At 36.8% G+C, this 25,701-nt stretch overlaps 2 non-coding genes across 2 annotated transcripts; one reads left to right on the forward strand and one right to left on the reverse strand.

Moving 5' to 3' along the window:
- The first annotated feature begins 249 nt into the window (after positions 1-249).
- Positions 250-356, forward strand: LOC141680996 (small nucleolar RNA R71). The gene has a single exon (XR_012558473.1). It is a non-coding gene; the product is annotated as a small nucleolar RNA R71 (small nucleolar RNA).
- Positions 357-25,317: 24,961 nt separating this feature from the next.
- On the reverse strand, positions 25,318-25,424 carry LOC141683257 (small nucleolar RNA R71). The gene has a single exon (XR_012560206.1). It is a non-coding gene; the product is annotated as a small nucleolar RNA R71 (small nucleolar RNA).
- Between the last annotated feature and the right edge of the window lie 277 nt (positions 25,425-25,701).

Raw genomic sequence — 25,701 nt, forward strand, 5'->3', positions numbered from 1 at the left:
TCACACATAGATAATAATAAAATAATACATAGCTGATAAAAGATATACACACATTTTATTTTTTTAATTATTCAATAATTACACACTTAAATAGTATATACAAAAAAATATACGAGTCGTTACACAATCAACTCATACGCTTCATTATAGCTTTTGGCCCATAAGGCTCCACCAGACGTTATATCGAGCATAGGTTTAGAATGAGCGCCTAAACGATTGTAGAAAAAGTTTATAATCATCCAATCAGGCATGCCATGGTGTGGGCACTTCCTTAGTATCTCCTTATATCGATCCCAAGCCTCACACAAAGATTCTCCAGTTTGCTGAGTAAACTGAGTAAGAACATTCCTGATTGTAACAGTCTTCGCCATAAGAAAGAATTTAGTGAGAAACATTTGAGCAAGATCCTACCATGTGGTGATAGACCCTGGTGGTAGAGAATGTAATCAAAACTTTGCTTTATCCCTCAAAGAGAATGGGAAGAGTCGCAGCTTGATAGCATCTTCAGTCACCCTATTAAACTTGAAAGTGTCGCAGATCTCGATGAAATCCCTGATGTGCATGTTGGGGTCTTCTGTAGGAGAACCCCCAAACTGAACTGAGTTATGTATCATCTGAATCGTGCTCGACTTGATCTCAAAAGTGTCATCCGAGATGGCTGGTCTGATGATACTTGACTGGATATCATTGATCTTATGCTGAGAATAGTCCATCAGAGCCTTAGGATTTTCTGCTTGATCTCCCATCACTACTAAAGCTGGTTCCTCGATTTTCTCTTCTTCTTCTACTTTCTCTTCGTCCTCAAAAACTTCCCTTCGAATCATTACATCTTATTCCTCGGTTTGATCCAGAGTTCTCTTACGAGCCCGCGAACGTGTATGCATACACGCTCGCTAGAGTACCTGAAACACGACAAGGAAAAGAGTAAGTAAGTAACAATGTCCGAGTCAATGAAATTTAACGATCACTGATGGCAAACACATAAACTAAAAGTTAACATTGCAGTCCCCAGCAGCGGCGCCAAAAACTTGTTAGTCGCTCGCTAAACACGCGCTAAAATTCACGCAAGTATACACGTTCACAAGTAATATAGAATTATTTCTAGTTCGTTCCCACAAGGACATGCTAAGATTAACTTTGTAATTTATGCACTTATGCAACAATGATATGGCTATTATTCAATGCTAAGACGAATAAAAAATTGGGTTTTGATTATACTACGATTAACTATTGAGAATTATACTAGATAACATTAACTAAAGAGAGTAAAGAGAGTTGAATAATATATAACACAAAGATATGATTCTAACTTCATTAAGTACTTCATTCAATAGCCTTTCGTTCTTAACCTTATCATGTAATGGTGAGGACACTAATCTAGATAACACGAAACTGATAAACGCCAAGTTTCATTGCACGAATACCATACTACCAGACATCCACAAAAGAGATAGAAGCTAAATATATACCAATTATATTGAGCCCCAATATGTCTATAGAATTTGACAACATAATGTGTAAAGCATAATGTAATGTACCATGTAATCGAGGATTTATAACTTAACATGAAAATAAAAACAGATAAACATTATTAAACTGTGAAGCACAGGAACCCTTCAGATGAAGACATGATAAACACAAAGAACCAAATAATGTGATTGATTCATTAGGTCCTCCTACAGATAATGGGAAGAAGTTCACTACTATGTTCAAGCAGCCATGAAGAATAAGACATTAAGAGGCTTTAAGTATCAGTTGCATGTATTGACTTCTAGTGTTACAAGTTCAAGGGTTCATTGAAAGAAGCAATGGATAAACATCAGTATGTATCAACTCACAAATCACAAGGCAAATTAAATCAGGATGCTCTCAATACTAGTTGTTTGTAAACCAGACCAATGCACCAAACATCAGCATTCAAGAAGTATTTTGATTTAATTAAACAGAAGGAAAATGATTGATACATTGAAGAATGGTTTGACACAGAGCCAAAATATTCCAGGTCATGATAGCTCTCTCTACCTGTCGCCACAGAAGCTGTAACCACAGAGAAACTACTCAAAGGTAACCCTGTCGCCACAAAAGTTCTAACCACAAAGAAAATAATCTAAGGCAACTCTGTCGCCATAGAGCTATCACCATAGAAGTTGTAACCACAGAGAAACTGCTCTAAGGTAACCCTGTCACCACAGAAGTTGTAAATACAGAGAAAATAATCTAAGGCAACTCTGTCGCCATAGAGTTATCCCCACAAAGCTGTCGCTACAGAGCTGTCGCCATAGATCTGTCACCACAGAGGAAGCACAAGGGAAAGCTTGTCGCCACAGAGCTGTCGCCATAGATGAGTTATTCACAGAATTGTTTGCAGCAAAATTAATGAATTGTATGGACAATAATTGGACACCTGTCATTGAATTTTGAAACTCTACAAAGCAGCAATTGAATGTAATTCATTCAGTTAGTTATCTTCTTCAGCAAACAGAGAAAGTTTATGAGAGCTTCATTAAAGCATCACATTTGTCATTCTTGTAAACAGAATGTTATGCTGCTGAATTTATTGTAGCTAATCAATACTTTGATTAGATTGTAGCAACCTCAAGGTTTATATTAATAAAACAATATATTCCTCGAATTGTTTTTGTGTTGTTTTTGATTCCGTACTTTTAACGAAGAACTTGAAACGAATCAAAAGAGATTGTAGGTATCGTATTCAACCCCCCTTCTACGATACTTTGGGACTAACAATTGGTATCAGAGCTTGTTGATTGACACATAAATCAAGATCCGGAGAAAGAAACAAGTTCTTGAAAAATTCTTGAATTTTTTAGTTTTCAAAAATTCTCATTTCTTGAATTTTTTTGAATTTTAAATAATTTAATTCCGCCAAGATAATGAATAACCAAAGAATTGGAAGCATAAAGGTTCCTCTATTTGACAGAGATAATTACAACCTATGGAAGAAAAAGATGATGCTGTTTTTGAAAGCTTCAAATCCACTTTACATTGGGATACTACTGAATGGAACTTATATTCCGATGGAAGTAATTGCTGAATCCACTACTACAATAGAATTCCTTCCACATCTACTCCCAGGGATCCGTCTAAATATATGAAAACCGATAAGGAGTTGATAAATCTGGACACAAGCCTTCAACTCATAATTATGGAATCGACCGATAAGGATATGAGTCATCAGCTTCTAGGAAGTAACAGTGCAAAAGATATGTGGGAGACCATTGAGCTTTTGATGGAAGGAACAGAGGAAGTCAAAGAAAACGGGATGGATATTCTGATGACTCAGTATGAGGCATTCAAACTTCAACCCGGAGAAGCACTATCTTCACTCTTTGAGAGATATATAAGACTGTTAAGTGAATTAAAGCTGTAAGGGAAATTCTACCCTATACGAGAGTCTAACAGAAAGTTTATGCTAATGCTCCCAGTTCACCTGGAACAAAAGAACACATCAATCAGGGAAATATCAGATTTTATCACTATGTCCCTGGATGTGATCTATGGTATGTTAAGAACACATGAGCTGGAGCAAGAGCAAAGAGCCATTATCTATGGACCTGGTTCTGTTGACAGTAAGAGTACGACACTTGAAAAAACCACTGCACTTATAGTTCGTGAACCAGAATCTCAAGAAAACAAGGTTGCACCCTCCTCAACAATTAAAGAAATTGTCATAGCTGAAATTACTCATGGTGAGCCAGAAGATGAAAGTGAGTTTTATACTTAAGAGGAACTTGAACAGTTGGAGGACAAATCGATGGCATACATGGCTGTAAAATTTAGTCATGTTAGATTCAGGAGAAAGCCCAACTACAAACCAAGAGGTTCATTAGGAAGATTTCTGAAAGGAAGCTACTCGTCAGGGTCAAGCTCCAGAGGAGGCTACAAGTCAAGCTGGGTTGACAAGAGCAAAACTAGATGCTACAACTGCAATGAGTTAGGGTACTTTGCATCTGATTGTAGAAAGCCCAAGGCAGCTAAACCAAATGATTCCTATGAAAGGAAAGAAACTTATGAAGATCTGAAAAGGAAGAACGAGAAGCTGAAATAGAAGCTAAATGCTTAAGTGGTAAAGGAAAAAGGGAGATCCTACATTGTTGAAGGAAAAAGTTGGGATGATACTGATTCAGATGAAGAGGAAGAGCATGTAAATCTGGCTCTCATGGAATACTATGCAGAGGAATCACCATGACCATCTCAGGTTTCTTAACTTACCACTATAGAAATGTCTATATCTGAATATAAATCTACTGTGCATGAACTTACTTTAGAATTATATAATGCTCATACAAGCATGCATGCATATAAAATGGAAAATGATAAATTAGTTCTTAAATATGAGAGTTTAACCTCTAGGAATGAAGAACTAGAATTACTTGTAGTTGGACTAGAAGACCTTAAGCAAAAAAATGAGTATCTAGATAATAAGGTTAAATGCAATGCAGATATAGAGGCCATTCTTAGAACCCAAATTGCTGACTTAGAAAAGAAGTTACAGGCGTTTAAGAATGTAGCTCTGACTTAGAAGGAGATAATAGATATTCAAAGATTTAAATCTAAGACTCAATAGGACTTGACTATTCTAAGCTGAACAGTAAGAAACATAGTGGCACATCAGAGATAAACATGTTTGTCTCAGAAAAGGTTCCATATGTTATTAAGGATGTTGTATCTCCGATATTCACTGAGTCTGTTTTAGAACCTTTGGATGAAGTAAGTTTGCTGATCAATGAGGAATTAATTACTGAAGATAGAAAGAAGGTAGAGGAATCCCCTAAGACCCCTAAGGTTCCAGCTACGAAAGCTAAATCTATAGCTGACCTAGGTACTAAGGTGGATTGAAAAGAACCTGAAATGCTTAAGAAACCAGAACCTGTAGTCAACTCTAAGACTAGTGTAAGTGTTATGGTTAAGACTAGGAAGAACAGGAATGGCAAGGTAGGTGTTAATAAGAAATCTAATTTTGCATCATCTTCATCTGCATCTAGGAAGCTTTGTAATAATTGTAATTCTGCTGCACATCTTACACATCTTACACATGCATGCACAAAAGGTAAAGTAGAATTCATTGCAACTTCTAGTATGTCTGTCATGCCTAACATGCCTAGTTTTCATGAACCCTGTAGTATAGTTGGATGTATGCCATGTGCTTTTGTTACCATGTCTGATTATTTTAAAGCTTTTCATGCAACTGCTAGCACTTGCATCAACACTAAGACAAACATGAGTAATAAGCACACACAAGACAAGACTGAGACTCCTATTTCTAAGTCTGACAACTCTGTTGAGACTAACACTGAGAAGGAGCCAGCCAAAGTGAAAGCTAAGCCTATTAAGGGTTCAATTATTGATTCTGTTTTTACTCCTAAACCTTCCGGACCCAAGAAAGCTTGGGTACCAAAGTCTTCTTAATCAATCTGTGTTTGCAGGGTAAGGTAAGCAAAGAGAAGATCATGTGGATACTGGACAGTGGGTGTTCTAAGAACATGACAGGAGAAAAGTCCCTGCTCACAGGTGTGGTTGAGAAAGCTGGCCCTATAGTTACCTTTGGAGATGACAACAAAAGATTTACTAAGGGATATGGCAATTTGATAATTGGCAATGTCATCATTGAGAACATCTCTCTTGTAGAAGGATTAAAACATAATCTTCTGAGCATAAGTCAGTTTTGTGACAGGGGATACAATGTTGATTTCAGAATAGAAATATGTTTGATCTCTCAAAGGAAATATGAGAAGCTTGCTTTACAGGGAGTAAGGAAAGGTAATCTGTACGTAGCTGACTTGAAGTCTACCTGTGATGGAGTAAGCAGATGTTTCTATAGCAAAGCTTCATCAGAACTAAGTTGGCGATGGCACAAGAAGCTCTCGCACTTGACTTCAAAATAATGAACTCTCTGATCAAGAGAGAACTAGTGAGAGGACTACCATAAATAGAATTATATCAATAAGGACTCTGTGAAGCATGTGAAAAAGGGAAATCAAAGAAAGCGTCACACAGAAGCAAGGAAATGACAAGTATAACTGAACCTCTTCAGTTGATTCACATGGATTTATTTGTTCTAGTGAATGTATTGTCACTATCAAGGAAAAGATATGCTTTAGTAATGGTCGATGATTTCTTCAAGTACACATGGGTGTTGTTTCTACAAACCAAGGATGAAGCACCTCAGCTGATAGTGGATCATATAAAGAAGATTGAGATGGAAGCGAAATTACCTGTTAGAAAGATCAGATCAGATAATGGGACAAAATTCAAGAATGTATTTCTAAATGAATTTTGTACGGAGACATGTATTTCGAGACAGTATTCAGCCCCAAGGACTCCACAACAAAACGGGGTAGTAGAAAGGAAGAATCGTACCTTGGTTGAAGCAGCAAGGACTATGCTAAGTGAATCAAGACTTCCTACCTACTTCTGGGCTGAAGCTATCAACACAGCATGTTACACTCAAAATTGTACCCTGATTAACAAAGATCATGACAAGACTCCTTATGAGATTATGGCTGACAAGAAACCAACACTGAAATACTTTCATGTGTTTGGTGTTTAATGCTTTGTGCTAAAGGAAGGAATTGAACATCTAGGAAAGTTTGATGCTAAAGCAGAAGAAGGCATATTTCTTGGCTACTCTCTGGAATCTAAAGCTTACAGGGTTTATGTGATCTCTGATCAGAAGGTGATTGAAAGCCTTAATGTAACATTCGACGACACCAAGTTGGCAAGCCTGCAAAGAGAAGAGAATTCTGAATCTCTAGAATTTGAGAATCTAACAGATGATCCTATGGATATAATAGAACCTGAGATTGCTAGAACTATGCATGTAGCTGATTCAGGATCAAGTGGTGACAATGGTGGAAATACTGATCATGATAATCATTCAGGAACTCCATCAAGAACCACTACAAGCAGATCAGAATCATCCAGTCATGGTGACAGCAATTCAGGGGGGCAGGAAGAGGATCTATAGTTCACACTCAACATCAGGCTGAACAAGGGGAAACATCAAGATCTTATCTGCCTCGTCAAAGGGTTTGGAACAGAGACCATCCCTTTGAATTGATCATTGGTGATCCTGACACAGGAGTAAGAACTAGACATGCCACTCAGAATGTATGGCACTTCTCAGGGTTTCTTTCAGAAATGGAACCTAAGAAAGTGGATGAGGCACTGGAAGATCCAGATTGGGTTATTGCAATGCAAGAAGAACTCAATCAGTTTGAGAGGCAGAAAGTATGGAAGTTGTTACCCCGACCAAAGAACAAGTCAGTGATAGGGACTAAATGGGTATTCAGGAACAAGCTAGATGAAGATGGCATTGTAACAAGAAATAAAGCCAGACTGGTAGCTAAAGGTTACTCTCAAGAAGAGGGTATTGATTATGATGAAACCTATGCACCAGTAGCTAGACTTGAGGCAATCAGGATGTTTCTGGCATTCACAGCACATTCAGATTTCAAAGTTTATCAAATGGACGTGAAGAGTGCATTCCTGAATGGAGAGCTAGAAGAAGAAGTGTATGTGGAACAACCACCTGGCTTTCAAAATCCTAATCTGGCTGATTTTGTATACTTTCGATTCAAAGCTCTCTACGGTCTTAAGAAAGCTCCAAGGACATGGTATGACACTCTCTCGGAGTTTTTACTTGAAAATGGTTTTACAAGAGGTGTCATAGATAAAACTCTATTTCATAAAGTGCATAAATCTGATATGATATTAGTTTAAGTATATGTTGACGATATTATATTTGGTTCTACTAATGATGATCTTTGCAAGAGATTCTCTAAGCTAATGTAGAGTAAGTACGAGATGAGTATGATGGGGGAGTTGAACTACTTTCTTGGATTAAAAGTGAGTCAAAGGAAAGATGGTATATTCATTTGTCAATCCAAGTACATCAGAGAACTTCTTAAGAAGTACAATCTGGAAGATTCAGCTCCAGTAAAGACTCCCATGCCACCAGCCTCCAAGCTTGATCAGGACAAAACTGGTAAGAAAGTTGACATCACAAGCTATAGAGGTATGACAGGCTCATTACTTTATCTCACAGTAAGTAGACCAGATATCATGTTTGCAACATGCTTATGTGCTAGATTTCAAGCTGAACCAAAAGAATCTCATCTAATAGTTGTTAAAAGAATATTTAGGTACCTTAAGGGAACTCCAAATCTTGGAATTTGGTACCCTAAAGGCACAAGTTTTGACCTAGTTGGCTATACAGATTCATATTTTGCAGGTTGTAAGATTGACCAGAAAAGTACATCAGGAAGCTGTCATATTCTTGGAAGAATATTTGTATCTTGGCATAGCAAGAAGCAGCACTCAGTATCCACATCAACTGCTGAAGCTGAATACATAGTTGCTGGAAGCTGTTGTGCTCAAATCTTGTGGAAGAGGAACCAACTCTGGGATTATGGTCTATTGGTGTCAAATATTCCAATATTCTGTGACAATACTAGTGCAATAGCAATCTCAAACAATCCAGTTCAGAACTCAAGGACAAAGCACATTGATGTCAGGTATCACTTTATCATAGAGCATGTCAAAAAGGCACTGTGGAGTTACACTTTGTACCCACAGAAGATCAAATTGCAGACATCTTCACCAAACCACTTGATGAAAACACTTTCTTTAAATTGGTTAGTGAACTTGGGATGTTAAATATCTCTAATTAATTTTAGAAGTCAATAACTGCAATTTGGTCTGGTTAAATTCACTTGTTGTTTAAATTCTATATATTAAGGACATCTGAATTTACATGCCATTAATTATTTCTCGTAATTCAATCATTTTTGTGCTTACATACAAAATATATATATGGCTGAGCACATTCATATTGATAAATCTATTTAATTTGATCTCAGCGGACTTTGGATAATTTATATGTAAAGGGGTTCATTGACATTAAAATTAAATATATTGCAGCATAATCATTTTTCACAAAAATATAGTGTTATCAATTTAATGATAATATTTGTAGAAGTAGTGAAAAATAATTGTAATTTATTGTTTTAACATTCTTTTTAATAACTCAATATTTAAAAGATGTTTAAAATAAATCAGTAGCAAAGGATTGTGACTTAGAAATTTTTCTAAGTCCTGTACTCTGTGTCGCCACAGAGACCTGACTTAGAATTTTTCTAAGTCCTGTACTCTGTGTCGCCACAGACTGTGTCGCCACAGAGACCTGACTTAGAATTTTTCTAAGTCCTGTACTCTGTGTCGCCACAGACTGTGTCTCCACAGAGACCGGACTTAGAATTCTCTAAGTCCTGTACTCTGTGTCGCCACAGACTGTGTCACCACAGAGACCTGACTTAGAATTTCTCTAAGTCCTGTACTCTATGTCGCCACAGAGAGTGGTCGCCACAGAGAGGGATCGCCACACAGCTCCTTTGATTATTTTAGATTGTTTTGCTGTTAATATAAATACACAATCGGGTTGGTTATCTTCTATATACACACATCATTACCATCGCAGGAGAGGAATTTTTTTGTTGATCAAAACCCTAACAAAGTGCTGTTGAAATTTATAATTTTTACAGTTTTGTAAAGCCCAGTTAATCAGGAGTAGTTTGATAACAAAATCACTCGATTTTATCGGTTAATTTTGCAGATCGAGATACTTGTTTTGTTTAATTGTTTAAGGCCTTATTTGGTTACTCATTTAAGGGTTTTAGTCTCAATTAAATTTCTTCATTAAGACATTGTTTGGTTAATCCTTTAGAACTGCAGTGTGTTTAATTAGAGTCTATTTATTTCTCTTAATAATTCGAAGTGCTCAATTTAATTTGTTTTAAATCTAAACTATATTCTCATTTTATTTAAATGGCGAATAATATTCAGATTCCAAAAACAAATTTTATTTCTATTATTGAATGCGATCCCATAAAAATGCTACATTTTGAAACTTGGATCCGCTTTTTAAACGAACACTCAATTGTGCGCTTCGCATTAACGACTAACGTGAAATTGAATGTTGAGCTTCTCAGGAATGTACACACAACAGCTATAAACTCTTCAGAAGATGAAAAATTAGATTTTTCTTTTGACATTGATGATGATACCATCAGAATTACAGAGGATGATTTCAATGAACATCTTCAGTTACCTCGAGATAACTTTGATGAAACTCCAGAAGATTGGGAACTACTCAGCATCTTTAGAGCTATAAGGAGCACAATGACAGCGAATGATGATTTACCAAGGCACTTCAACAAAAGTCATCTTTCGAAGGAATGGAATCTATTCTTCAATATACTGTCTCATTGCTTGTCTCCCAAGACAGCTGGATTTCATGGACTCACTATTTTTAATCAAGTTGTTGGGGTTGCTGTCGCGAATAATCTTCGCATCAACTTTGGGAGGTTATTCATGGAGCACATTTTGGAGAACCAATCAAATCATCAGAACTTTATCCTATATGCAAGGTTTCTTCAGATAGTGCTAAATAGAAAACTGTCAGAAGCCCAAAAGACATCCACTCATAGTGACTTAATGCAAGATCCTCCTGTCTTATCTCAACTGGTAGTCACAAAGCTACACAAGAAAGGGAACTATCCAAACTCAGAGGTTGCTTTCCTAACAGAACACATGATAGATGCCTTTGTCACTATCAATGCTCAATATGAAGAAGAAGAAGAAGAAGAAGAAGAAGAAGCTGAAGATGCATCTATAGCTGCAGATGAACCTCAAGCTGAAAATGAACCACAGGAAAACATTGATCATGAAGCTGAAGAAAATGTGAAAGTAGAAGCAGATCAATCTATTTCTGAGCATGGTGACCAAGCAGAGGCTGAAGTTGAACAAGAACAACAAGCTGAACCTGAAGATTCTCCTCAACCTCAACCTGAAGCTGCTAGTCCACCACATCAAGCTGCTGAGTCTACTCATTCTAATACCTCTGTCTATAGACCAGTCTTCTCAGGTATGGGTACTTCTTCAATAAGTCATACTTTTGAAGCATGCTCTGATTTCTTTAGCATAGATCAATTACACCTTGATTCTCAGCACACACAAATACTTGTTGAACAAGTTGATAGGCTAGGGAGTGAATTTGGCATGCCACAAATTCATAACCACCCTCTAGAGCCACACCAAACACCATCTCTCCTAGCTCAAACCCTGGAGTATAAGGATCCTATACAAATAGAGGGAGAAACTGCACTAGATGCAGCAAATAAGGAAGGTACTTTAAGTGAACCCACAGCTCTGGCTCCTATGAAGCAAAGTAGTGAACATCCTGAGACAACTGCAAACCTCCAGGTATCCTCTCAAAAGGATTCTCTGGCTAAAAAGGCAACCACACAGTTACTAGATCTATCTTCTCAACAAGGTAGGTCTATTGAAATTCGCCCGTCAGCCACGACATCTTGTAACGAGTCAAACACCTTATCCAATATTCAAGCTCTTGAAGCTTTAAATGAGTCAATTAGAAGAGTACTATTTGGTGAGGAAGTATTGACGGTAATAGAGAATTCAACCATTTTATGGTTAGAATATCCTGTTCAATGTCCTTCAATGGATCAACTTCCTTCACAGGTGTTAGGAGAGAGTGTTGTAATTACTGCCAAATCTAGCACAGTACTTACCTCCCCAGGACTAATAAACCTGGATACATCTGCGAATAGTGGATCCAATGTAGGTGCGGATCGGCAACCCATTGGCGATGAACCAGATTTAACTGGTGAGCCTAAGAGGAATGTATCTTCACAGATACAAGGGGAAGCTGGGGATCAAATGCCAGATATGAAGGCCCCACTGCTCCCCCCCAGAGATTCAAAATCTGGACGAATCATCTCCTGATGATAGTCAACTTGTCTCAGACAAGGATAGGGAATGGCGAACTCCCATTGCACCACTGCTGACCTCCTTAAGGGTGGCTCCAGTGTCTTCTGCAGGTACACTTGGAACTCGGAGCTCTGAGAGGAGTGAAATTGTGAGAATGAGTGAAACACATGACCCTAAACCGAGTGATAGAATGCTGAGCGATACACTGCGAGAAGCATGTGAGACACCTACCATCCAAACTACACCTATAGATCTATTAAACTACGTCACTAAAGATTATCTCAAAGAGCAGCTAGCATTCAAAGACAGCTATCTCAAAGAACATCTGGCTCTTAAAGATCAACACTTTCAGACATAACTATCTCTCAGAGATCATCAGATCGCCAGTCTTTTGGATCAACTTGAACATTAACAAGCAGCATTCGCCAGTTTGCGGGAATTTGTTGAGCAATCTCTCTCTCATACAGGAAAAGGAAAAGCAACTGCCAATATTGAGCCAAATATCTCAGTTAGCAAGCAGGCATTGATCCCGGTTTCATCTGAAGCAGCTCTTGCCAGTACTGGGCCAAAGACCACAGTTAGTAAGCAACTGCCTGCTTCTCTTGAGATCCCTATCTCGACCTTACATGCTCAATCAACACCATCTCTGAAGGATAACCCAACTGAGGGGGAGAAAAGGGTAGTAGAACAAGAAAAAGTGGACACTACTGTTAATCTACTTCAAGATGCCTTTTAGACCACTGGTACGTATGATGAATTTGAAGTAGAGATGAAGGAAGATTTAGAAGAGAGAATTGATGAAAGGGTGCTTCTAAAGGAAAGATTATCTAATGTTAGGTCCCAATGTGTTTGTAGAAGGGGGGTTGAATACAAACATTACCAAATAATCGAATAAAATACGGAATAAAAATTGAAACAAAATTCAAGTTAAATAAGAATATTATTAAACTTGAAAGGTGTTACAACAATATCGATTACAAGGAATTAATCTCAAATTAATTATCACAAATCTAGAATAAATTCGACATGAACTTTTTCTACTTTTGCAATAAAAAGATTCAAATGCTAAATGTAATTTGAGATTAAGTTCTAGGGATTTTGATCCGCTAGATAGTTACACAAGAACAAGAGAATGATTTCTAGTTGATTGGATTTAACTTTACAAACTAGAAATGTGATCTTGAATTTAGCAGATAAAAAATAAAATGTTTTCTGCGGCTGCTTTTCTTTCTGTGTTCTTGGTTGTTGGATGATAATGAATGTATGCTGCTTCTGTTCTTTTTAAATCAATCAACAGACTCTCATTGAACTGGCAAGACAATCCTGAGCTCAGCAAGACAATCGGTAGGACTATTGATTATACTAGCAAGACAATCTAATTGAACTACAATGACTTTCGGTATGACAATCAGTTGAACTAGCTAGACAATCTCCTTCCCAGTAGAACTTTCGGTATGACTATTGAAATGACTTGGCATGACAATCCAGATTGTCATGCTAGTTCATTTTCAATTGTCTTGCTGATTTTAAGACTGTTTTTAATCCAATTAAACTTCTGAAAATTCTTAATATTAATTCTGAATTAATTAATCAATTAATTCAATTAATAAATAAATTAATCTTTGCAGATATAATTTATTTTCTTAATTAAATTATATGACTTAATTAATTAATAGAGAATTAATACTAATCCTGAGCAGCAACCATTCTTCTGAGAATCTTCTGAAAATCACTGAGAATTATGAATCAATTCTACCACTTCAATATTGACACTCGATGAACTATCTGGTTCATGAGTGACTAACTTCCGTGACGTTTCTTCATGTCTTGACTTTGATTTCAGATTAAATCCCTGTAATTAATTGATACCTTGACGAGATCTCTGTCACTTGATTAAATCCACAATCTTGATTTATATCACTGAGGCTTGAACAATTTCTTGAACTTCTTTCAGTGAATTGATTCCTCAAGTCTGTAGATGAACCTTGTTTCTGAATCCTTTGACAAATGTTAGTTTATGAGACCTCTTTGACGGTAGATCCACTATTTACTTGTTACATTCTTATTTGAGTTGAGTTAAATCCTCGAATAAACAAATAGGCTATGACATATGCCTTACAATCTCCCCCTATTTGTTTGTTAGACAATAACACACAAATACCTAGAGGATAACTCAACTAACAAATAAGAAAAAGATATAAACAGAAATGCAAAGTAAACAGCAGAAAAGTTCTGGATGACATTTAACCTTTTCCAGATTCCAAATAGATGTTCCTCTAGACTGAACATATCTTCAAGTTGTTTCATCTTCATTTGTACAACCACATTTCCTTTTGAGAATCGCATATCTCTCTTGCTTCTCCCTCTATGAGAATCAACTGATTAAAGAAGATCACCTTCGTTTACCACCTCTCCCGTACAATAAGATCCGCAGATAAAAACCAATGGTACTCCCCTAACAACTTCTTCCCTTACTAGAAAATCACCTTGTGTTTACCACCTCTCCCATACAATAGGATCTGTAGTTACAAACAACAATGGTGGGGTGTAGTGTACATGTTTAATCTTTTTCTTCCTCCCTTCTATTTCTCCCCCTTAGTTGAGGAATCCTCCAAACTATTACTTAAGCTTTTATCCCCCCCTTAAAGAAGGAATGTATGCCATCGTCTGAAGGAGTTCTCATATTTCACTTGGTTAGAAAAGAAATAACAAGTAGTTTCTTTTTCTTCCTCACTGTGAGTGAGTGATTCTGTTTAGTGTACCTCACATGTGTTTCACTCTTCTCTCCACTCGTGTTTACATTCATTCTCACAAGTGTATCACTCTTCTCTCATAGCTCCATAATCCAGCTGTACCTGCAAGGAAAATCACCTTAGCCATCCTTAAAGAGGTCACAGGTGGTGCAATGGGAGTTCGCAAATCCCCATCCTTGTTAAACTCGTCAGATGAATCTGAGTCATAATCTACAATTGCTAGTTTCCCTTTTAGGGTTCCAGATTTGAATTTTGGGAAGGTAAATAATGATCCAACGAATTTAGCATAAAGATCAAAGTTCCCTTCTAATGTCTGTGAAGACATTTCCTTGTGACTCATCAGGTAATATCTGAATCATTGTCAACAATTTGCCGATCTGCACCTATGTCAGATCCACTATCCGCATATGCATCCAGGGGATTTAAGCCTGGGGAGGTAGACACTGACCACTGACATATGGCTTTTGGATCAGTATCCTCTCCTAACACCTGTAAAGGCAATTGGTCCATTAACGAACCTTGAACAATAAAATTTGACCTTAAAATGGTCGAAACTCTTGTTTCCATCAACTCATCCTTTGTGTGTGTGACCTCTCCTTGTGCATCAAGAATTGTTTATGTTTGAAGTGGTGACACTACATCAGATACCCTGGCCGACAGGCAAATTTCAATAGACGCACCATGTTGAGAGAATGAATCTAGTAACTGTTTTTGAGCCTTTTCAGCCATTACATCTTTTTGAGAAGATGCATGGGGGCTAGCAGTTGTCTCGGTTTAAATACTACTCATCTATGTAGGAGACAGAGCTGCTGGGTTGAGTTCAGAACCTTCCTTATGTGGTGCACTAAGGCACTATCTCCCTCACGCTCACTCATACTTCATTTTAGTGGTAAAAGAGTGTTGGTTGGTTCTGTTTCTGTGTTTGTCTTTACAGTCTGGGATAGATGTTGTGGGTTTTCAACCTCATGACTGTCAATGAAAGAAAGTCATTGGAGACTGACCCTGTATCACAGAACATATGGCAATAGATAGATAAAATGTACTTAAGATCTATAATGAATGAAAATTATACATTTAATCTTTTAAGAGAAATGATGTACAATAGTGATTTCAAAGGATTTTACATGAAATAAGAAATCACTAATGTAGAAAGATGTTTGATTTTCTCCTAAAACTCACTGCACATATAAAATAATATGTTTGTGCCTAGTGATAAGAGAGTTATAAATATGACGACTCTACTAGTTCATATTAAATTATAACTTCAGTTAGAGTGTCATACCATGTCCTTGACGATTGCTTGAGTAGTACACTAGTTCATACCAACCTGAAGTGAGATTGTGAAGAAGAGATTGCATAGTCCAACAGATCTGCAGCTGTAAAGTCCATGAACTGTGGTGCACTGACTTCCTCTTTTGACTCACCAACCAGGAGTACACTTGTACACATCTTACTAGAGTCCAATTCCAAGTGTAATGTGCAGCAGGTGCCTGATATGTCGTAATATTCTCAAGTCTCGTCACTGGTGCTATATGTTAGATACTGCTTCCTGATAATAACCTAGCACAATATACAAATTTTCAATGATAACATTCCCACCTTGCAAACAGCCATATCCCTCAGATAAACCTTTGCTGTTATCTCCAAAGGTAACCAGGGGGCCAGCTTTTTCAATCCACATTTGATAGCAGAGCTCTATCTCCGGTCATATGTCTTGATAATCCACTTATCAAGAATCCACACTACCGGTTACACCTGTATACTGCCCTGCACTTCAAATGGATTAGACCTTCTTCGGAACCCAAACTTGGTTGGGCCCGACATACTTGTAGAATTGTCCTTTGTCAGGCAAAACAACATTTTTAATTTTAATGGTCTCAATTTTCTCAATGACTGAACATTTGACCTTGTAAACAGCCTTAACAAATTTCTGTTTAGGCTTAGGCACAAATGTCTCCTTTCTAGCCTTAGAAGGACTAGCAGTCTTAGACCTATCATGCTTCTTATTATTCACATGCTGACGAGGAGTAGTCTTATCAATAGAAACATGCTTACCATTAAAATAAGCATACATCAAATTAAAAGCACAAGACATACAATTAGCAACACCACATGCTTTATGAGAGTGATTAACAACAGGCAATTTATGCATGGTAGACATGGCATTTTTGTTATCCAACTCATGTATGTCTAAGTTAGTCTCAGTTGCTTTCACAACTTTGAATGGAACTTTCGACACACTTGACTTGGAAACAACCTTCTCATTAGCAAGATCTTCAGAACGCATTTCTTCTTGAATAACAGAAGAGGTCGCATCAAATAGTTCAACAATTGATGCTTTATAGAGGGGTTCATCAACACCCTTAAGCACATGTGGTACTTCCCTACCTTTAGCACATACATGAGGTGGGGAGTTTATGCCTAATTCTCCAATAACAGCATTGTAATCATAACCTATTCCAGATGTTTGATTAACAACTTGCTTACTGTAGAACTCTTTAGCCTTCGAACAAGAATTAAAGTAGGTCTAATCTTAGTCTCAAGACCGGTGATCTTGTCTTTGAGAATAGTTTCGAGTTGTCTATAACAGTCAACTCTATTCTCTAGAAAAGATACTTGTTCTTTTAACTTGTCTTGATTAATGTGCACAAGTCTTAATTCATTGACCTCTTTCTCAAGGTCTTTGATCTGCCGACTTAACAGTTCATTATCACGACGAGCACAATCTAAGGAACCTCCTAGATGATAAACTAATTCAGCATCAGTAAATTTTACCTCTTTTCTTGACAACGAAGCATTTCCATCAATATCCATAAGAGCAAGATTATCATCTTCTTCATCTTCACTATCAGTATCATCCCAGCTTCTTCCCTTTGCCAGGTAAGCCCTTTCAGAGTTACTCTTCTGATTTGAATCATAAGAGTTCTTCCTTACTTGCTTTGGCTTCCTGCATTCTGTGGCAAAGTGTCCCAACTCATTGCAGTTATAACATCTAATGGTGCTCCGATCAACCATCCCTGTTTTGTATCCACCACTACTGGTGTTAGAGGATGAAGATCCACCTGTCTGGAATCTGTTGTAGTTGGACTTGTACTTGAACTTGGGATTTCTCTTGAATCTGACATTGGAGAATATCATGACAATTTGGGCCATTGACTCATCTTCCAATTGCTCCAGCTCTTCCAAGGAATAAAAATTATCACTGGATTGATTTGTAGTAGGAGGATCATATTATGCTACTATCACATTTTCCTCAGCCTTGGAAAACTGTACCATTCTCTCCGACTGTTGAGATTGTTGTTGTTGTTGTTGACCTTCAGCTACAAGAGCAGTAGATGTGCTGACCATTCTATCTTTCCCGTAGACTTCCTTCTGCTGAATCTGCTCCAACTCATAGGTTTTCAACATACCATAGAGTCTATCCAAAGAAATCTCACTCAGATCTCTAGCTTCTCTAATGGCAGTGATTCTATGTTCAAGATGAGTTGGCAGTGTTAAAAGGAACTTTTTGTTGACCTCCCTGATTGAATAATATTTTCCATTTATGTTCAGGTTATTGATCAATGCATTGTACCTCTCAAACACTTCAGAAATTCCTTCTCCTGGATTTGATTTAAAATGTTCATACTCAGAGGTTAGGATCTCCAACTTGTTCTCCCTAACTTCCTCTGTGCCTTCATTAATCACCTCAATAGTTTCCCACATGTGTTTGGAATTTTTACAGTTCATCACATGTCTGTTCATCAAGGGATCAAAGGAATCAATTAATATTAATTGAAGGCTGGCATCCAAGGAGGCTTCTTCTTTTTCAGCAGGACTAAAATCTTCAGGCTCTTTTGGATAGGTTCTAGCTTTGGTAATCACAACATCATCTTCTATCACCTCTGGTTCAATAACCATCGGAGTTTTTGGACCCTTCTTTAACAAGTTCAGATATTTGGGATTTGCAACTTGTAAAAATAATAGCATCTTCTTCTTCCACATGATGTAATTTTCTTTATCAAATAGTGGAATTTTAACGGTTCCAACTTTTTGTGAAGTCATTATGAATTTTTGAATAAATAAAAATTCAAGGAGTTGAAAAATCACAAAAGTCTAGGATCTTGATTTGTTCGTTAATCAGAAGGCTCTGATACCAGTTGTTAGGTCCCAATGTGTTTGTAGAAGGGGGGTTGAATACAAACAGTACCAAATAATCGAATAAAATGCGGAATAAAAATTGAAACAAAATTCAAGTTAAATAAGAATATTATTAAACTTGAAAGGTGTTAGAACAACGATATCGATTACAAGGAATTAATCTCAAATTAATTATCACAAATCTATAATAAATTCGACATGAACTTTTTCTATTTTTGCAATAAAAAGATTCAAATGCTAAACACAATTTGAGATTAAGTTCTAGGGATTTTGATCCGCTAGATAGTTACACAAGAATAAGAGAATGATTTCTAGTTGATTGGATTTATCTTTACAAACTAGAAATGTGATCTTGAATTTAGCAGATGAAAAATAAAATGTTTTCTGCGGCTGCTTTTCTTTCTGTGTTCTTGGTTGTTGGATGATAATGAATGTATGTTGCTTCTGTTCTTTTTAAATCAATCAACAGACTCTCATTGAACTGGCAAGACAATCCTGAGCTCAGCAAGACAATCGGTAGGACTATTGATTGTACTAGCAAGACAATCTGATTGAACTACAATGACTTTCGGTATGACAATCAGTTGAACTAGAAAGACAATCTCCTTCCCAGTAGAACTTTCGGTATGACTATTGAAATGACTTGGCATGACAATCCAGATTGTCATGCTAGTTCATTTTCAATTGTCTTGCTGATTTTAAGACTGTTTTTAATCTAATTAAACTTCTGAAAATTCTTAATATTAATTCTGAATTAATTAATCAATTAATTCAATTAATAAATAAATTAATCTTTGCAGATATAATTTATTTTCTTAATTAAATTATATGACTTAATTAATTAATAGAGAATTAATACTAATCCTGAGCAGCAACCATTCTTCTGAAAATCTTCTGAAAATCACTGAGAATTATGAATCAATTCCACCACTTCAATGTTGACACTCGATGTACTCTCTAGTTCATGAGTGACTAACTTCCGTGACATTTCTTCATGTCTTGACTTTGATTTAGATTAAATCCCTGTAATTAATTGATACCCTGACGAGATCTTTGTCACTTGATTAAATCCACAATCTTGATTTATATCACTGAGGCTTGAACAATTTCTTGAACTTCTTCCAGTGAATTAATTCCTCAAGTCTGTAGATGAACCTTGTTTCTGAATCCTTTGACAGATGTTACTTTATGAGATCTCTTTGACGGTGGATCCACTATTTACATGTTACATTCTTATTTGAGTTGAGTTAAATCCTCGAATAAACAAATAGGCTATGACATATACCTTACATCTAAGGAAATCGCAACATCTCAGGGGGAGCAATCAGGGCATCTGAGTCGAATCATTACAACACAGAGAAATCTGTTGTCTCAGATATATGCTCCAAGACCCTTATTTTCTGAAGAAGAACTGGAAGAAGGTGAAATAGATGAAAGTGATTTTCCGATAGGGTGTGAGCCAAGATTTGAAAAAGTGGCTACGGAAGAGAGAATGATTATCACAGAGGATGAAGAATTTGAAGACGAAGATGCTTTTTCAGATGACTGTCTATCCTATGGAATCACAGAGAAAATCAATCGCTCTTATCTGGAAATTCAAGAAGAGATGGAAAGATCCAGAGCAAGAATTCAAAGAGCTATTCAAAGAAAAAGGAACAGAGAGGAGAGAGAAGCATATCTTTGAGCTAACAGGAAAGGAAGTAAATGGGAAGAAATAAAGAAGAAAATGGACAAACCAGAAACATATCACTATTCAGACCCTGGAAACTCTAACCTGTTGAGAACTGTGGAGCACTACAGAGAGACATATGTAAACATCCATGAGTTCTATGATCAGTTGGGCAAAGTAATTACTGGAACTACTGTGAACATTCTGAAGAATGGATGGAAGATCACTATCAATCACAGAGATGGTCTACAGATGAAAGTACTATTGTACTGAAAAAGTTGAACATTGTTGAACTATTTGTCTTAGCCTCAAAGATCCCATGGTTAAAATCGAATGAAAATGAATACTTCAGAGACAGACTTTGGAGAATGATGATGGATGTATCCCCTCAAGCATTTATGTATCCATTCATGATCAAACTTGTTGCGGGTGGTAGATTGCAGAATATCACCATGTCTGACCAACACATAAGAAGCATTCGATATCTACAACTTACCTTTTCTGGAAAGTCAACTAAGGAGCAAAAGAGCTAAGATGACAGCTCCAGGTGTCAAGAGATCTGAAGCATATGTCAAAGCTGTTGAAGTTCTATACGCTTATAGGCTCAATGACAAGATGATCAGAGACATGGAGAAGGATATGAGGGCAATTAGAAGAGAATATCATGAGATGGTTTATCATTAATGGAGAAGCAGAAATTAATCTTCTCAAAGACAATGAACCCATAATCAGCATTGACAGTGAAGGAGATTTTGTCTTTAGAATCAGCAAATGCAAAATCAGAATCAAAGACTTCAGGACAAGTGAATCAAGCTCAATTCAGCAATCCTTGACAGATGTCAAACTATCTACTTGTAAAGATGACAAGGTTGCTCTGATCCCTATCATAAATATTCTTGATGAAGTAATGGAAGAAGAGTCGATCAATGACACTAGAAGAGTAAGAGGACATCCAAAGAGGATAACTGTCTTCATAATGTCCAGATAATCCTCTCTATTGTTTGATCTGGTTCCTAAATGTTCTAAAGTCAAGTATCTTGGGATAGTGCTTCATGAGCTAAAAAATCCACCTCCAGTCAATGCACTTGAAATAGAAGCTCGTGATTGTATTCAAGCTAGATTGAATGAGCGGAAGGAATATCCTCCTAAGAAGAAAGTCTCTAAGAGAAAATCCATTCAGCCTCAAGAAGAAGAAGGAAGCAGGAAGCAGAAGAAGACAAAGACAAAGAATAAAAATTGAATATGTTCAGACTAGAGGAACACTTCTTTGTAATTTGTATCTTAAGAAATCTGGAAATGAATATATAATCCAGAATGTATTTAATATCATTATCTATTTTACAGTTCGTACTTTTTCTTATTATCAGTTGAGTTATCCTTAAGGATTTGCTTGTCGAACTCTAACAATCAAATAGGGGGAGATTGTAAAGCATAATGTAATGTAACATGTAATCGAGGATTTATAACTCAACATGAAAATATAAACAGATAAACATTATTAAATTGTGAAGCACGGGAACCCTTCAGATGAAGACATGATAAACACAAAGAACCAAATGATGTGATTGATTTATTAGGTCTCCCTACAGATCATGGGAAGAAGTTCATTACTATGTTCAAGCAGCCATGAATAATAAGACATCAAGAGGATTTAAGTATCAGTTGCATGTATTGACTTCTAGTGTTACAAGTTCAAAGGTTCAGTGAAAGAAGCAATGGATAAACATCAGTATGTATCAACTCGGAATAACAAGGAAAATTAAATCAGGATGCTCTCAATACTAGTTATTTGTGAACAAGACCAGTGCACCAAACATCAGCATTCAAGAATTATTTTGATTTAAATAAATAGAAGGAAAATGAATGATACATTGAAGAATGGTTTGACACAGAGCCAAAATATTCCAAGTCATGACAGCTCTCTCTACCTGTCGCCACAGAAGATGTAACCACAGAGAAACTGCTCTAAGGTAACCCTGTTGCCACAGAAGTTGTAACCACAGAGAAAATAATCTAAGGCAACTATGTCGCCATAGAGCTGTCGCCATAGAAGCTGTAACCACAGAGAAACTGCTCTAAGGTAACCCTGTCGCCACAGAAGTTGTAACCACAGAGAAAATAATCTAAGACAACTCTTTCGCCATAGAGTTGTCACCACAGAGCTGTCGCCACAGAGCTGTCGCCATAGATCTATCGCCACAGAGGAAGCACAAGGGAAAGCTTGTCGCCACAGAGCTATCGCCATAGATGAGTTATTCACAGAATTGTTTGCAGCAAAATTAATGAATTTTGTGGACAATAATTGGACACCTATCATTGAATTTTGAAAGTCTACAAAGCAGCAATTGAATGTAATTCATTCAGTTACTTATCTTCTTCAGCAAACACAGAAAGTTAACGAGAGCTCCATTAAAGCTTCACATTTATTATTCTTGTAAACAGAATGTTATGCTGCTGAATTTATTGTAGCTAATCAATACTTTGATTAGATTGTAGCAACCTCAAGGTTTATATTAATAAAACAATATATTCCTCAAATTGTTGTTTTGTTATTTTTGATTCCGTACTTTTAACGAAGAACTTAAAACGAATCGAAAGAGATTGTAGGTATCGTATTCAACCCCCCCTTCTACGATACTTTGTGACTAACATAATGGTTTAATGCACAAGTTATCTACCATGATTAAACAAAGTAAGATGGTTAAAATTACCTATGAATCATGCATAACAATAACACATAAACCTATGCTAGCATGGCAAGTTCTAAATCCTTAAATTCATTGTCGCTTCATTAAGAATTAACACGCTATCTTATAAGTTCGTGACGCTTGTTGAGTGGCATTTATGACACTTTATTACGCTCTGTAAAGCTTTGAATTGGCGTAAATATACTCAAGTTGTTGGTGTTTTAATGTGTTTTCTAGTGTTTTTGCATTCCAGGCATTATTCTAAGAATCGGGTGAATTAGCATTATTTTGGTGCTAATATGGTGTTAGGATGATGTCCAAAGAATAAAGCTCCGGAAGCCAACTCGATTGCAGCAGGAATTAAAGAAATTCAGAAATTTTCCAGAAGCATGGCGCGCCCGCGCTGGTCTAGCGCGCGGCCGCGCCCATTTGTAAGAGAGCCAGCGCGCCCGCGTTGATGAAGCACGCGGCCGGGCCGGGTCGGGATTCCAGAATCTTGATTCTAATTAATTTATAATTGGAGGACTTCTATCTTGCATGGGCTGCTATATATACTTAAATAAAGGATGTTTTCTAGAGAGACGGATATACCAAAGCATAAGGAGAGTCGTAAGAAGACCGTGTAGCACGATTCAACAAAGACGAAGAAGATCTTGTTTTTACTTGTGAATCTTTGTTTTAAGTTGTAACTTGGATGCTAGTTTTCTTATTCGTGAACCTTACTCTTATTTCGTACTTGATTTTATTATTTTATTCAGTATAAAGACTACGTTTATTATACCATGCTTTCATCGGAACCCACGTTGATGATGAGTCTGATTATGGGCTAATCGTTATCATGGGGTTCTAGCGGATTTAATTATGGATTTCTTTAGTTAATTTGTTTTGATACCTTAGTGTGTGGTGATTGTATGATAACCTAGTATTTGTTGTGCTTATTCGTCTTATGAGCGTCGCGAACTTATAAGATAGTGTGTTAATCTTTAATGGAGCGACAGTGAATTTAAGGATTTAGAACTAGCCATGCTAGCATTGGTTTTTGTGTTATTCTTATGCATGATTCGTAGGTAATTTTAACCATCTTACTTGCCCTATGTAATCACGATAAATAACTTGTGCTTTAAACCTTTATGTTGTCAAATTATATACACATATAGGGTCTCAATATAATTGGTGTCTATTCAGCTTCTATCTATTTTGTGGATGTCTAGCAGTATAGTATTCATGCAACGAAAGTTGGCGTTTATCAGTTTCGTGTTATTTGATTAGTGTAATCACCATTATATGCTAAGGTTAAGAACAATAAAGCTATTGAATGAAATATTTAATGATGTTAGAATCCCATGTTTGTTATATGTATTAATTCAACAATTCTTATTCTCTTAGTTATAATTGTTAATTTAATTCTTAGTTAAAAAACAATCCGAATTTATTATTCGTCTTAACATTGAATAATAGCCATATCATTGGTGCATAAGTGCATAAATTAATTAGTTAACCAAAGTCAGTCTCTATGGGAATTTACTAGAAATAATTCTATATTACTTATGAACGCGTATACTTGTGTTTATTATTAGCGCGTGTTTACCGAGTAACAAGTTTTTGGCGCCACTGCCGGGGACTGCAGTGTTAATTTTTTGTTTATGTGTTTGTCATTAGTGATCGTTAAAGTTCAGTAACTCGGACATTGTTACTTATCTATTTTCTTGTCTTATTTTAGGTACTCTAGCGAGAGTGTATGCATACGTGTTCGCGGTCTCGTAAGAGAACACTGGATAAAGTCGAGGAAGTTGTAGTGGTTCGAAGGGAAGTTTTTGAGAACAAAGAGAAGGTAGAAGAAGAAGAGAAAATCGAGGAACCAACTTTAGTAGTGATGGGAGATCAAAAAGAAATTCCTAAGTCTTTGATGGACTATTCTCAGCCCATGATCAATGATATTCAGTCAAGCATCATCAGGCCAGCCATCTCGGCTAACGCTTTTGAGATCAAGTCAAGCATGATTTAGATTATGCAGAACTCAGTTCAGTTCGGGGGTTCTCCTACTGAAGACCCCAACATGCACATCAGGGATTTCATCGAGATCTGTGACACTTTCAAGTTCAATGGTGTGACTGAAGATGCTATCAAGTTGCGACTCTTCCTATTCTCTTTAAGGGATAAAGCAAAGTGCTGGTTACATTCTCTACCACCAGGGTCTATCACCACATAGGAGGATCTTGCTCAAAATTTTCTCACTAAATTCTTCCCTATGGCGAAGACTGCTGCAATCAGGAATGCTCTTACTCAGTTTGCTCAGCAAATCGGAGAATCTCTGTGTGAGGCTTGGGATCGATATAAGGAGATGCTAAGTAAGTGCCCATACCATAGCATGCCTGAATGGATGATTATAAACTGTTTCTACAATGGATTGGGTGCTACTTTTAGACCTATGCTCGATGTAGCATCAGGAGGAACCTTGTGGGCTAAGAGCTATAATGAAGCTTATGAATTGATTGAACTGATGGATGATAATGAATACCAGAATCCTTCTCAGAGACTAACTCAGGGAAAAGTAGCAGGAATTCTGGAGTTGGATGCAGCAACTGCTATAACTGCCCAACTTAAGGCTTTGACGATAAAGGTGGACACTTTGACTAATTATGGAGTT

The sequence above is a fragment of the Apium graveolens genome, chromosome 1, assembly GCF_009905375.1.
Source record: "Apium graveolens cultivar Ventura chromosome 1, ASM990537v1, whole genome shotgun sequence".
Taxonomy (NCBI): Eukaryota; Viridiplantae; Streptophyta; class Magnoliopsida; order Apiales; family Apiaceae; genus Apium; species Apium graveolens.